The sequence below is a fragment of the Saccopteryx bilineata genome, chromosome 2 (genome assembly GCF_036850765.1).
Source record: "Saccopteryx bilineata isolate mSacBil1 chromosome 2, mSacBil1_pri_phased_curated, whole genome shotgun sequence".
NCBI lineage: Eukaryota > Metazoa > Chordata > Mammalia > Chiroptera > Emballonuridae > Saccopteryx > Saccopteryx bilineata.
The window spans coordinates 286,522,086-286,537,317 of record NC_089491.1 but is presented as its reverse complement, the minus strand read 5'-3'; the positions used below and the strand labels follow the sequence as shown (position 1 = coordinate 286,537,317).

At 47.3% G+C, this 15,232-nt stretch overlaps 1 protein-coding gene across 6 annotated transcripts in view; it reads left to right on the top strand.

Moving 5' to 3' along the window:
* The window catches only part of ASTN1 (astrotactin 1), a 292,150-nt gene that overhangs the window by 44,851 nt on the left and 232,067 nt on the right, over window positions 1–15,232 (top strand). The window lies entirely within an intron of this gene.

Below are 15,232 nucleotides of genomic sequence, written 5' to 3'. Positions count from 1 at the left end.
CCCCTTTCCCCCTTTCCCCCACCCCCCTTTCCTCCTTTTCCCCTCCTCCTTTCCCCCTTCTCCTCCCCCCTTCCCCCCTTCCCCCTCCCCCTTTCCCCCTCCCCTTTCCCTCCTTCCCTTTTTTCTCTCTTTTCCCCCTCCCCTTTTCCCCTTCCCCACTTTTCCCCTTCCTGTTCACTCAAGAAGTGACCCATCTTGACAGGTATCAGGGCTTTCAGGACAGAAAGTGGGGTGTCAGGTGCACCTGGGGGTGGTGGACGGGCCAGAGAGGAAGGGTACAGTGTGTTACACCTGGACTTTGGGCCCTTGCTCCTGGGGAATCATGAATGTCATCTTGCCTAGGGGTTTTGATTTTATTTTTCTGGTGGAAAGGATGGGAAATGAACAGTCGCTGAAATTGCTTGTGGAGGGAACTGAGGCTGCAGTGCTTGTTGCTTACTGCCGGTGGACCCCCGGTAGTGCATAAGCGCCATGTGGCGAGGCGTTCTGTCTGCTTTGCTCGCTCGTCCCTCCCTAGGTCTTACCTAGTGCCTGGCGCGCAGCTGATTCACAGTGGATCCCTGCCGAATGGGATTGACCAGGGCTCTCAGAATTTATTTCTTGGGATGGAGTGAAAGTAAGGAAGTGAGAAGGACTTCGGGCGGGAGATGGAAGGCAGAAAGCTTTTCCAGAAGCTCGGGAGGAAACCTGTGAGCCCGAAGCCAAGAGTGACTCTGAGAAGGCAGAACCACAAGTGGGAGGGCTGAAGACAGCACTGGGGAATGGGGTCACTGCCAAGTGTGGGGCTGGGGGTTGGGTTTGTTCCTTGTATATTCACAGCTGTCTGCAGCTGCCATTATCCAAGGCTCAGAGCCCCAGGGGAGGAGCTGCCTCCCCTGGTTGGATGGGGGATGGGCTGTGGCTGAGACAAGGGAGCTGGGGCTTAGCTTTTGGGAAGGTTGAAGAGGAGGTTCCCTTGGGTAGTTCATGTGAACACTCCATTGAGAGCATAGTTGGGGGGGCAGACAGAGCTCCTTATGGGACGGGAGGAAGGCAGTGAAGGACAGGGAGTCATTGGGACAGATGGTAATTGAAACGCAGGGAGTCGGGGCTCTGGGTCACCCAGGGGGGAATGGAGAGCAAGATGGGCACGGACAAGAGACAAAACCTGAGGGAAAGCTTACACTGAATGGGTAGGAAATTTAAACACTTGAGCCTTGGGAGGGAAGTCAGGACTCAAACTCAGAGAGCAAAGGGTCAAAGAATTCAGAAGACTGTTTTCTGATTGAGGATGTGACCAAAGAGCTCAGTTTGGAAGGAAACCAAAGAGGATGAAGGCAGGTAATAGCCCACTTGGTTAGATTATCAAGAGGTACTAGTAACTCCAGTAGAGTGGTGGAATTAGAAAACATTGCAGGAAGTTGAAAATGTTGGATGAGAAAATGCAGCACACATGTTCAGCAATGAAGGAAAAAAGGGAGAGAGGGGGTTGAGTTTCAGGGAAAATCAGGTTTGAAAAAGACATTTTATATTATATGAAAAAAATGTATGTTTGTGAGCTAGTGGGACGGAAACTGTTAGGTAAAGATTTAATAGCAAACTTCTCAGTTGTTTCTGTAACAGAGGAAAAGTATTTTGATTCTGAGTAGAGGAGCATTATACGACACTTGTTTCTGTCTACACAGAAAAAAACACACCCCAGAGTCATTTTAATGTGATAATGTCAAAACTGTGCAAAGATGATGTTTAGTCTTATTAATAACAATCATTTGGGCAGTCTAAGACTTCCTGTTTGGAAAGAGGACTTTCTTTAAATGCTGTACGGTCAAAGAGGCAGTGACATCATGATCTGTCTGTGCCTGAGTCGCCATTGCCCCATGATGGCTATATTGTCCCAAAAAGGATGAAAACCAGGTCAGATGGAGTAAGATCTTTATTGATAGTTCTGGATTTGGTTTTCATGAAAATGTTAGTAAAACCGAGATGTTGAGGTTCTTGGGAAGGTTATTGGGTCTTTCACCTTGTCCTCCATAAGATTTCCTTGGAAAGCATTTCAAAATTATGATGACCTGCCCACTGTTGATGTGTCTGGGGTCTGCAGTGGGAGTCGTATCATGTACATGGGAAGAAAGGGTCTCAGGGCATTGATTGTTCATGTGATCCTTCCCTGTTTGGGCCAGCTAGAGAATAGAGTTGGCATGGAAACAAATGGGAAAACATTTTCCTCTTTTTTTTTTTCTTAACCAAATAGCATAGCCAAATAGAAGCAAATAAAATTTGTCACCCCTTTGGTGAAAGTCGAAGATTTCATCTTGCTCTGATTTCAGAGCGCTAGGGCAGAGTGACCGTGGAGAGGAACAGGAAGTTGGCAGAAATGCGAGAAGAAGGGATACTCCCCAGTCCAGACTCTGGAGATCCCCGTATCTGGATCAACATGAGTCTATCAGTTGAATGGAAAAGGTGCCTTGTTTTTTTAAAAAAAATTATTCAAAGCCAACACTAATAGACAATTAACTGCATGTCTATACTGAGAGCAACATTGTTGCAGGTGCCCCAAGAAACAGAGTGGACAGAAGAAGTGATCTTAGGGAGTGGTTGAGAAAAGATGGCGCCTCTCCAAATTCATCATACGCAGTTGTTTCGCCTATTCTAAGTAAGGAGGAAAATATTCAAGGGAAGATTTAGGATACAGATCTCTGTACTAAGATACAAGTTATGTAAAATTAAGTGTTACCATTTGCATAGGAAATGCACCAGTGGGAATATTATACTCCAGAAATCTATGGTGATGGGATGATGAGTGATTATTTTCCTCTTCATATTTTTATATACTTGCCGAGATTTATATAATGAGAATACTTGTTTTTATAAGCGTACAAATTGTTTAAACCTGTACTTAAATAGCGTAAAAGTGTTAATTGCACAAGTATTCCCTTTTATGTTTCTTTCCCTTTTATTTTCACCTGAGTAGGCATCTGGGTTTGGGGAGGGGGCTAATCTGATCACTCCTGTAGGCTTGTGTTTACAACCAAACCTGGTATGAATCTGAACAGGCTCTGTTTAGACTGTAGATGAGAGCAAAGCAGAACTGACCTGTTTACCAGGTATTTCTTGTGGATGTAGTGGGTGGGCACCAAGATTAGGGCTAGACGGTGGTGCTGCCCCTGATCTGTGGACAAGGAAGGGGCTGCTGTGACTCCCACTCCTGCTTTTCTTCCTCTCTCCTCCTGCCCCTTATTCTCAGCCCCTTTTCTCCTCTGCCCTTCCTTCTCATCCTCCGCCCTTTCCCATGCCCCCTTCTCTTTTCCTTGGCACTGTTTCTCTGATGGTCAAGTACTCTGTTGCTATGGTAGATCCGTATGCCCGGGAAGCTGAAGAGCTGGCTTAGGAATAGTTCATGGGCATCAGGGATAAAATGCACCAGGAATCAGAAAAGGCACAAATGTGCATTTAAAAAATTGATTGAAACAACATGTCTGTGGTGATGGAACTGTTGTGCACCTTGGCTGTGGTGGTGGATCTGTGAACTTAACCACGTGATAAAACTGCGTAGGATAAAAACACACCCACAAGGATAAGTATCAGGAGCTCTGAATCAGATCATTGGATTGTATCCGTGTTAATAGTTGGCTGTGGTGTTGTACTAGTTTTGCAAGATGTTGGCATGGGCGGAAAGTGAGTCAAGAATACACGCCATCTCTCTGAATTGTTTCTTAACAACCACAAGTATAATTATGTCAAAATAAAATGATTAATTAAAAAATAAAATGTACATATGAGCCATTCGTGTCATGTAAGATTCATTGTCCATGTGGCTCTAATAGGAAAAACAGAGTTTTAATTGTCTCTTAAGAAAGTCTTATGTATGAGGCGCTATGCCTACGAGGCACTTTATATGCATTATTCTCTTTTAATCAGTTCATCAGCCTTATGATGGGTATTATTATCCTCACGTGACATATAAGGAAACTGAGGCTCAAAAAAGTTATGTGACTTACAAATGCTCACCCAGCTAGTAATTGCAAAGTGAGGTACAAACTCAGGTGTCTGACCATGAAGCGTGCACACCTGATTACTCGTGTCCAGAGCTCCCTCTGTGTGTGTTCTGTCAGGTGCCCCATTTGCCTCGAATGCTATTTAACTCAGTTTGGCAGGGGTGTCTTGACTCTTCCCAGCCACCATTTCTTAGCATCAATCCTTTGGGGCTCATTCCCCTGTGAGTCTAAGTACTCACTACACCTATTTACATGACCAACTTTAATATCTCTAGTTGACCATTCAATTTTACTGCTGTGTGTAGAGAGGTATGCATTTTCACATTAAACTCTTTTTCTCCAGTTTCTGTGGGAAGATCCTCGCTCCCCTTCCATGCACTGATGAATTTTCGAGGTTAGGTGGGGCTTGTCCCTGGAACCTGTCAGTGCAGGGCATGTGATGGGGTCAATCCTGTAGCCGGAACTCAGAGAGTGTGGTGGCATCGGGAGGACCCGGAAACTGGTCCTAGGGTAGAGCCCAGCTTCCGGAAGCAGGGTGGTGGTTGGGCTCATGGAGAGGAGAGCAAAGAAGTGAGTTTAACCAAGTGGGTGCCTCGGAAGTGGAAGACAACAAAGAAAGACCAAAGCAAGGCTAGCTCCGGGACAGGCACATCCAAAGGAAACCAGGTGGTAGTAGAGGAAGGTAAGGATGAGTCAAATTCAAGGTCAAGAGGAGACAGCATCGAGGAAACTTCTTCCTGGGGTTGTCATGTATTCTTCCCACAAGGAACAAGCAGCTCCAGGACCTAGACAGCCACCCGTGTCACCCAGCTGGTGTGGCTCCGAGGTGCTGTAAGACTTTAATCCCTGCAGTTTGCATGTCCTGGAATTATGTCATTTTAGTTCAGGGGGTGGTGGAGGTGGGGGAAAATGGTCTCTTTTCTGCCCAGTGGAAGCTGGATACACCCTCGGGTGTTGATGACCTGCTTGGAGCAAGTGCAGGGGTTAGGTGTCAATGGCTCCTCTGGCGACCTGACTGCCCCATGCCGCTCTGAGCCTGAACTCCTGGTGACACAGGGACTTCTCAGGTGATCGCTGGGAAGATGCTGAGCATGTGCAGAGGAGGCTGGCGTGCGGGGAGGGCTGCTGGCCTCGTGTGGGTCGGCTCTGTCTGTGCTTGAACGTCCCTTTTTGTGGGGTGCTTTGTACAGGGTTGGGAAGGAGAGGGTTGGCTAGTTCAGGTTAGCTCTACTCTACAAAGAATGCCCGCTGGGGGAAATGAAAGAACCTTCACAGCCAATCAAGGGGAGAGAGAGGTCATGGCAGAGGGAGGAGCAGGGGATGATGTTGGGGAATGAATTCACAAGAAGGGCGCTGGGCCTGATAACAGACCGACCGCCTCGAAGAAAGGAAAAGAGACAAGGACTCTTGGAGGCCCCGGAACTATTGAAGCTGCATGAAACGTAGAGATGGCGGGTGACACAGCTGTCGCATCAGAATCAAGAGCTGTCTCCACCTCATGCCTTTCTCTCCAGCCCCCTCTCCGGCCTACATCTCAGACCCAAGGGCATTAGGCACTTGAGGCGAAGGGAACGGAGCTGCTCTCCCGGTGGCGATATTGGTCACGTCATGTGAAGCCATTCCCCTATTGCAGTGCATAACCAGCATCTGCCTTTGAGTCAGTGTCCCTGGTCTGATTGTCGCCCCGGTGTCACCCGCCCCTGCTGGCCGTGGGCTGACTACAAGTGTCCCCTGGGAGCACGCCCTGGTCAGTAGGGACTCAGTAGATGGATAAGAACAGGCGGTTCTGGACCATGTGTGGTATCAGTTGCTCCCTCTCCCTTTGATGTGTCGGGTCCCTACACAAAAGCCACTGTCAGCTGCAAAAACATGATCATAAGTGTTTTCCTTTCCTGCTGGAATAAAGCAATTACCGCAGACTATGCAAACACCTAAGTGACCCCATGGTGACTGGAGCAGTTTGCTGTGAAGTTGGTCCCCACTGAAATAGCACAACACTGCAGGAAAGCCAGCCTCATCACCACATTGCAGTCAGGGAGGGGGCCACAGCTCCGCGAAGGGGGCTGTCCAAACCCCTGAGGGACAGGGGCAGGGGGACATGCGTGGCACAGGGTCACAGAACAGCTTTGCACCGGCCACCTCCAAGCTGCCAGCCCCTCCCCTGGCTGAGTGTTTCAACCCCTATTGATGGGGACCTGTTGGGTGGGACTGTGGTCATTTGAGAGCTGTTGCAGCCTTCAAGATCAGAGGAGACGTCCCCAAATTCTGCCCCAGAATGAGGGTACTGCTTACTTGTGCTGTGGAATCTTTCCTTTGCTGAGCCATTGTCCTCATGTTCACAGAACTGACGTGAGGGCTTGGGGTGACGCACATGGTACACCCGAACCTCCCTTCCCACCCCTTTTTGTGCCCCCACGCTCCGTAGTAGCAGCTATGTCAGGGAAGATGAGCCTCCCAGCCCTCAGAGCCGTTCTTGAATGTCTTAGAAAAAGCACGGCGTCCCCACTGAAGCCTCCTAGTAGAAGGGTGGCGTGTTCAGGCCCACACACTCTCGTAGGGCTTGCTTTGTCCGTAACAGCCTGTTCTCAGCGTCACAGTAGGTGCTGCAACTTTAAGGGAAGCGGCATATAATGGAAACCAGTTTTACCGTAGGCTAGTTGATACAAACAAGACTTAACCTCCTACAGCATCTCCTCAATGTTATGATGAAATGAAGTTGGACAAAACGACGTTATTCAGCGATCCGCTGTGCATGGTTTCTACTCTAAAGAGTGGTCTGCAGCCCGGGGGCTGGTTAGAAATGCAGAGTCGCAAGTCCCACCCCAGTCTAGTGACTCAAACCTGTGCTGTCACAGGACAGCAGGGGTCCCATATGCACCTTGAGGTCTGAGAAGCACAGCCTTGGGTGTCTTCAGGGTTCCTTCACTCCTTGGCATTCATGGGGAACAAGCCTTGTCTTTGGATGTAACCCCAGATCCAGATCTTAGCTCCTTGCTTAATGATGTTGGTTAACTTCTCTGAGACTCCTGTTCTCCCCCGGAAAATCATGCTACCAGGGCAGTTGGGAGAATTCAGTGAGCTGCTGCAGGGCAAGTGCCTGGCAAGGAGAATGGACGAGCAAGGAGTGTCCTTACCTCCAAGTCTTCTTGCTTGAAGGACCTTGGAATGAAATGCCCTGCTCCCATCTCCAGAAGGCTAGCTTTTATAGAAACACTTGAAAGTGTTAGAAAAGGTTCCATAGAATTTCACTTTGCTTGATCGATCTTGCCTCTCTTAACCTCAGCCAGGCAATCTTTTTCTAAATTGTGTCTTACTTCATAATTAAAGGCATGATATTTCCTGGATTAGAGGCAACCTGAAATCAAAGGACGTTTCACTTTTTTTTTTTCCTCTCTAGTGGACCATGGTGCACTTCCAAGGGCTTTGGGCTCTAACAGGCTTGGGTCCGGACTCTGGCTCTGACATTGTTTCTTTATGTAGAAAATGGAGCTGACAAATCCTTGTCTCCTAGGGTTATTGTGAAGAGTAAGAGAAAATCGCATACAGACAGAGGGCCCAGCCTTGCACCTAGTGCTTGTTCCATACATACTTATTTCCTCCTGCCTTGCATCCAGAAATCCCTCTGACCATTTTGGGGGGATGATTAAACTAATACTTATTTTAGAACACCACTGGAAAAGGAAGATTTGCACGTCAGGGACACACGCCTAATTTTTGATCCTCTTTTAGCCGCTGGCCACTTCAGAATCAGAGCTAATGTGATGTTAGACACTCCAGCCAAAACGGTATGGTGATGCATTGGTCCTATGACTCGTGTTCATAAATTAACTTTGAAATGTTACCTATTTTTACACTTAGGAACTTGTTCTAACTTGGTCCTCGTTTGATCTTTAAAATTTATTTCAAAAGTCTTTTTGTACGTTATTTTCCCTCTATCAGCCTTGTGATGGACTTTGGCCAAAAGCAATAATAGTTTGACCTAGTAAAATCCCTGTTAATAATTTTTTTTGGTTACATTTCATGTACAGTTTGTATTTACCCACCAACCAATATGGAATTCTCAAAATACTATAGTTCAGAGAGGGGAAAAAATAAAATGTGTGTTTTATAGGGAGATAAATAAGGTAGTAGGAGGCGGGAGGGCAGAGAACCAGTGAATGATAAGTAGTCGAAGAGGAAAATATTCAGATGTGTAATTAATGATGGATGATGCCTTCAGCTGAGCTCTTCGAGGAAGTGTAGAAGTCAGTGAGTCTGGGAAACTTGGCGGGGCTATCTATTCTAGTAGATTGGAAATTGGAGCCATGAAAGCTCTTTTACCAAAAGCAGTAGAACAGTGGAGAGAATCATATAATATTGTGAAAGGAAGTACCCATGAGAGATCTTCAAGTCTGTCTTCCTTATCTTGAGGCGTGCCCACATGTCGACAGCCCCAGACAGATGAGAACTCATTTTTGCTTTTAAACAATGTTAGAGGAAACTATTCCATGGTCTCTTGCTTCTAATCAGCATTTAACAATTTTGAATGTTTTCAACAATTTCCAGTCACAGAGAGCTTTTCCTGAAATCTAACCTAAGCCCCATGCTTCTTGCTCAACAGTGATTTTTATAGATAGTATGTTGTTAAGGGCTGGAATTTTAAAATGCCATCCGACAGCATTCCCACATCCAGTGCAGTCAAGTTAACTCTCTCTTGGATTGTGTGTGGGTGTGTGTATGTATGTGTATAACAGATTTCCTTTTTAAAATCACCTTGCAATTTTTATCTGGTGTATCTTAAATGTTGAACATCTAATAATTTGTCATAAATGTAAGATTGGTGATTTTATACACTTACCCCTAGTATGTATGATCCTCTTTCTTGAACAAGTGAGTTTCTTAGTTATACTACCTATTTTCTGCAAGCTTTGAGTCCATGCTTTTAAACGGAGCATACCATGTTTGAAAAAAAATCAATATCCATAATTTAACAAATTTCAATTATATCTATTCTCAGTTTTAGCTTTTACCAAACTGATGAGGCCTGACATCTTCCATGTGTTCCAGATGTTCAGCATCAAATAACCCCACGCTCCGCTGAATTTCTTTCTGTTTTTCTATATGCCTGTTCTGCCTTCTTTTCTAGCTCCGCCTCCTTTTCCTCACCACAAAATGGGAGTCCTTCAGGGCTCAGCCATCGCCCTCTGCTGGTGCTCTGCCTGACCTCCAGAGGTGACCTCCTTCGCACTCTCGGTTTCCATTGCTACCGAGATTTCTACAACAGCTACATCTGAACCTGCAGCCCAGATGTTTTTACGAGCTCAAGAGCCATATGTATATTTGCATATGGAATGTGAACACTGACATGTCTCACAGGCAGACATTGATATGCCCTAAACTGGATTCACCGTTTCTCCATGTACCTTCCATGCCTCTTCCTCCCGTTTCCCCTGCTGCAGTGAATGACACCGCCGTTATGCACACCACTGTTATGCACAACCTGAGTGCCCCTCAGATGGTGGATGGATAAACAAATTGTGCTACATACATACAATGGAATATTATTCAGCCTTTAAAGGGAAGGACATTCTGACACATGCTACAACATGGATGGACTTAGAGGACATTATATTCCGTGAAATAAGCCAGGCACAAAGGGACTAGTACTGCATGATTCTGCTTATATGACGTGCCTAGAGGAGTCCAGTTCTTACAGGCAGCCAGGGGTTGCAAGGAGGAGGAATGGGAAGGGAGTTACTGTTTAACAGGTGCAGCGGTCCAGCTGTGGGATAGGAAGACAGTTCTGGGGGTGGATTTGAGGATGACTGTACAACCGTGTGAAATGTGTTTAATTCCACTGAACTGTCCACTTCAAATAGTCAAGGTAGTAAATATCAGGGTTTGTGAATCTTACCATTATTAAAAAATAAATAAATAAATAAATAAATAAATAAACATGTTAAAAGGGCACCAAGGAAAGTAATCTGCCCATTTTAGAATGTAGAACATAAAAGACAAATGACCAAATTTCTCTAAAATCTCAAAGACATAAGAAAAAGGGGAAGGAGGGAGGAACTCTTAGAGAATGCAAGAGGCTTAAGAGACAAATAAATAATTTATTTAAAAAAACAACTAAGCTGCCTGACCCGGCGGTGGCGCAGTGGATTGAGTGTTGCACTGGGACGCATAGGACTGAGGTTCGAAACCCCGAGTTTGCCAGCTTGAGTGCGAGATTATAGACATGACCCCATGGTTGCTGGCTTGTGCCCAAAGGTCGCTGGCTTGAGCAGGAGTCACCTGCTCTGCTGTAGTCCCTGGTCAAGGCACATGTGAGAAAGTAATCAATGAACAACTATAGTGCAGCAACAAAGAATTGATGCTTCTCATCTCTCTCCCTTCCTGTCTATCTCTATATCCCTATCTGTCCCTCTTTGTGTCCATCTCTCTCTCTCTCTCTCTCTGTCACAAAAACAAACAAAAAAACTAAGCAACACCACCTTCCACCTAGGCTCTTAAGCCAGGAACCTAGAAGTCCTGCCTGAATCTTTTTGCCCGCCATGTGCGTACCTGTTTGTACATGGGCTCTGCTTACAGGAAGTCCCCTGGGTTCTGACTCAGAAACAAGCTCCAAAGGGCTTGGGTAAGGGAGACATTCGTATGTTTTAGAACCGCGAGGGAGGCTTGACAAGGAAGTGGAGCTGCTGAGGGTCTGAGTGCTGGGTACTGCAGAGCCACCTAAGAGCCGGTTTCTGGAGAGAAGGTTCCAGAGAGAGGGACAGACTAAAGATGCGGTGGGGCAGGTTTGAGGCCCCGTGGCAGAGACAGGAGAGGAGCTGCAGGGTAGCCTTTTTATCTGGCCGAGGGCCACGTGGCTTCTTGTGGGGCTGGTCCCTCCTGAGAGGGCTGTGCATCCTGCCCCTCGGTTTGAGTCCCGTTTTGTTTTGGAGTTGGGCCGTGGCGTGTCCACATTTCACCTTCTGTGGTCTGAGGGAGTCAGAAAGAAACATGATCTGATCTAATTCAGGAAGCTTCTAGAAAGGGGGCCCTGCCACATAAAGGAAGGGGGGCCCCAGACAAGATGGTCATAAAAGAGTAGCTCTGACAAGGAAACCAGCGACGTGTTAATCACTTTGTGTTTTAGGGGGAGACGGAGGAAAGGAGGCATTTTCAGGAGGTGTCTTATCTCCTAAAGCTGTTTCATGGATGTAAACCAGTGGAGCCCCTAGGGACGTTGGGATTAGAAGGCACATGGCTAGGATAGACTTGATAAGTAGAGAATCTGGATGGTAATGCAGTGGACACCCCTCTGAGAATGAGGACTCCTTAACATGAAGGGGAAGCTTGTCCTTAAACATGTACAGAACGTGTTTCCTGGGTTCACGTCTACATGTCCGGAACATCAGCCCTGGCTTCAATGGCTTGCAACCTGTTTCCCCTGGATCTTTAAGCCCCTTCCCCTCTCCCCTGTGATAGGTTATTCATTTCCATTCTCCCTTCTTTCTGTGGACCAAAAGTTCTATTTAAACCCATCCATCAGGGTCCCAGCAGAAAGCAGGCTATGTACTCCAACCAAGTTTTATAGACTTGCCCGCAGGTTATTCAGGGGATACAGGAAGGAAGAGTCCCGTATGCAGATAATAACGGCTGCGTGTTGTGCCAGCTGCAGACCCGAAGGGGTGAGATGGGGCAGTTGCTGGAACCCAGGGCTGTTTGGAGAGAGCTGTGACCTCCACTGAGGGACACAGCGAGCCCAAGGCCAGCCCATGAGGGGCCTCACTCTTCTTCACTCCTCTGCGCCCATTCAGGTAAGCTTCCCTGAGCACAGAGCGAGGCCATGAAAAGTGGAGGGTGGGTCAGAGCCGCGAATGGGATTGTCACCGTTGGGCTCCATGTTGGTCTCTTGTCATCTCCACATCGGTGTCACTGCATTTCTCCTGAGAACGGTTTCTCAGTTCTTTACTCTTCTTTCATTGTGTGCTTGTATTCTGATAAGTACTTATCAACTCATTTGGATTTTCAAAATGGACTCTATTTTATAGCTTGGTCAGTCCTGCCGGTCTGAACCTGAGCTCTGGACCCCGTACCGGAAGCGCTAAATACGTAATGCACTCGGGAATAACCAACTCCTAGTGCCCAGCGTGACTCGGGACGTCTGGGGAGGGGCCTGCGTGTCACCATTTCCAACACCCTCCCAAGCGCTACCCCTGCAGCTGGTTCCTGGGCCTCGTTGGGAAGAGCTAGGCACTGAGCGATTTGGAAATGGCTTTACATCAACTGCCAGCCGGCCCAAATTAGCTAGGTGAGGTAGTGGGAGGGTCCACCTTCCTGCCGATGGCCTGCCATCTGCTTCTTCATTATTTCTTGGCTTGGCCACCAGTTCCAGGATTCAGGTGTGCCATGTGCTTCTCTGAGCCTCAGCATGTCTGCCTTGTATATGGGGTTTGATGCTGTTCTTCTTCCTGGACTTGTGAGAGAACAGTGACACCAGTTTGCTGTGATTGTGTCCTGGGAACGGTGGCCTATATGTCCTGCTTCTGCCTCCCAGTTGCTGCTATTGGTTTGAACACCATTCAGCTTGACGCTTACCTGGGCCCAAATCAGATGATGATGTTTTGGCTATTGGATCGGCTTGGCAATTGCAGGAAAGGAGGAGTCTATAACCTTCGGATGAATTTCCCTTTAACATGGCAAGGTATGGAAGACTAAAAATTGGGAGTATACTTTGCCCTATTGTTCAGTGGCATTCTAGCGAAACTTACAAACAGCACATATAAAATAAGTGACCAGTTTATCAGAGGCCAGAGCTCTGCAGATAGTGGGGAAAGCCCAGGGGAGGGGGAGACTTGTTCCTCTGGACTGGATTTCAGGCAGGAAGCTGACATCAGTGAGCAGAGCTCTGAAAGCTAGGACCTAGGGGGCTCGCAGGGGGGATGTCGGGGAGGCTCGCTCGATCACTGTGGGTGCCACTGGGTACTGTGTCCATGGGCTGAGACAGCAGTGAGGCCAGCGGAGTGAAACATTGTGGAAGTTAAGGGAGACAGGAAGACTGTAAAATGTGACTCTGTGTCCTAATCAATGGGGAAAAAGCAATGTAACATTTATAAAAATAGCTGTTTCAGCCTGAATGTTACGAAAGGACTGTTTACTAAGTACCTGCAATATGGCCAGCTCTCCACGCATTCTTTCAGATCTTCAAGCCAACTCTGAAAAATGGCGGAAGGAGGAGCCCAGACTCCAGTTGCCGGGCGTGCACCAGTTCCTGGAACCCTGGCGTGTGACACTCAGTTCCTGGAACCCTGGCGTGTGACACTCTCAGCCCCACTGTGCTGCATGTTTGTGTACAGTGAAGCAGACACGGACAGAGCGACAGGCTCGTAGGGTTGTCATGGGGAATAAAGGGTTTGATAGGTGAAAATAACTGAGATCAATGCCAGCATAGACGAATTTCTCAGTGCTGACGATGGTTATTATCATCGTCTAATCATCTTAGATTTCCTCTTCGAATGTGAGTTCTTTCCACGAAGCCTTGTTGTCTCTTCCCCCTTGGTGACAATATAGGGGGATGACCGAGTGAGTTACAGTGGCGGGGGGAGTCTAGTAGTGTTGACACATTCACCGGGGACTTCCCCTTTGTGTTACCAGCACCGTCATCTGTCTAGAGAGGAAGTTAGGGAAATGATTTGAAACTCTAAAACATAGCGGTCATCGTCCTGTGGGATTCCAAGGAGCTAAAGTGAATGAAATCCACACTTGCAGTGGTGTATCAGGGCTCTTCAGTTTAAAGAACAAGAAGGCACTAAACTCTTAAAGAACCGTTTAGCCCTTGAATCTGGAAAGTATTTCGGGCAAGTCCTGTGAGACTTGAAAGGTAATTATTACCAAGAATCCAGTGGGGTATCAAGTATTGGCTGAGCCCCATGCAAGCATATTATTTAATCCTCACTCATTCTTTCCTGGTAGCTAAGTGTTGTCACATAATCCCCCATCTGTGAGGAAGTGATGGGCCTAGAATTCTGAAGCAACTCCCTGTTCAAGGACAAACAGCAAGTCAGAGAGAAATCCCTCACCTGACCTATCGGTCTTCATTCTGCCTGTTAGCTCCTGAGCCGGGCTAAGTAGTTGGAGTGGAATGCCCATTTGCGAAAGAGAAACTCATTTCCAGATGGTACTTGACAAGAGGGAGAGGCCCTGGAGCGCTGTTTCCCAGTGGTTACCTGGGAAGACGGGCATGCCATCTCACAGGTGAAGAAGGAAGCGTCGAAGGATCCAGACCTTGAGGTCACTTGAGGTTTGTGTCAGTGTGGAAACAAGGGCCTTTTAAGCTGGGAATGGAAGGCTGTATTAGCATCCGTGGCATCCTTTCAGTTGGAAATAGTTAAACCGGAAATACCATCCTTTTTAATTATTGAAGTCATTTATTGATGCTGTGACATTGTTTTCTTGGTGAACATAAGTGGAGAATATTAATAGATATTATATATGACTAAAGTGACCCCTTATTGACTTCTGTGTCACAACATAAACACGCAGAGCCCAATGAAACATGGCTTTGTTTTAATAGCATTATAAATAAATTATTAAGGACCTCTTTTTTCTTCTGTAGTATTTTTACTAGTTTGGCTTTTTTTTTTTTTTTAAAATCAAACATTCCATAGACCTGTAATTAAAAGTTAAGGGATGATCCTGGCTGATGGCACAGTGGATGAAGTGTTGTCCTAGAGCACTGAGGTCACCAGCCCAATCCCAGGGTCACTGGCTTGACTCTGAGGGTGCCAGCTAGATCCAGAGGGCTGGCTGGGTCCCGAGGGGGCCTGCTTGACCCCCTAGGGCACTCGTTTGAGCCCTGGTCAGGACAACTATGAGAAGTAATCAATGGCACAACTAAGTGGAACAATGAGTTGATGTTTCTCTCTCTCTGCTCCCCCTCTCTCCCACTTTCTCCCCTCCCCCTCCTCCCACTCTCTCTTCGACCCTCCACTCTCCCCCCTCCCCCTCCCCTTCTCTTCCCCCCTCTCCTCTTCTCTCCCCTCTCTCTACCCTCTCTCCCTCTATTTCCCCCTCTCCCTCCTCTCCCTCTTCTCCCTCCTCTCCCTCTTCTTCCTCCTCTCCCTCTTCTTCCTCCTCTCCCTCTTCTTCCTCCTCTCCCTCTTCTGCCTCCTCTCCCTCTTCTCCCTCCTCTCCCCCTCTCTCCCCCTCCCTCCCCCTCCCTCCCTTCCCTTGGCTCTCCTCTTTCCCCTCTTTCCCCCTCCCTCGCTCCCTTTTCCCTCTCTCCCCCTCTC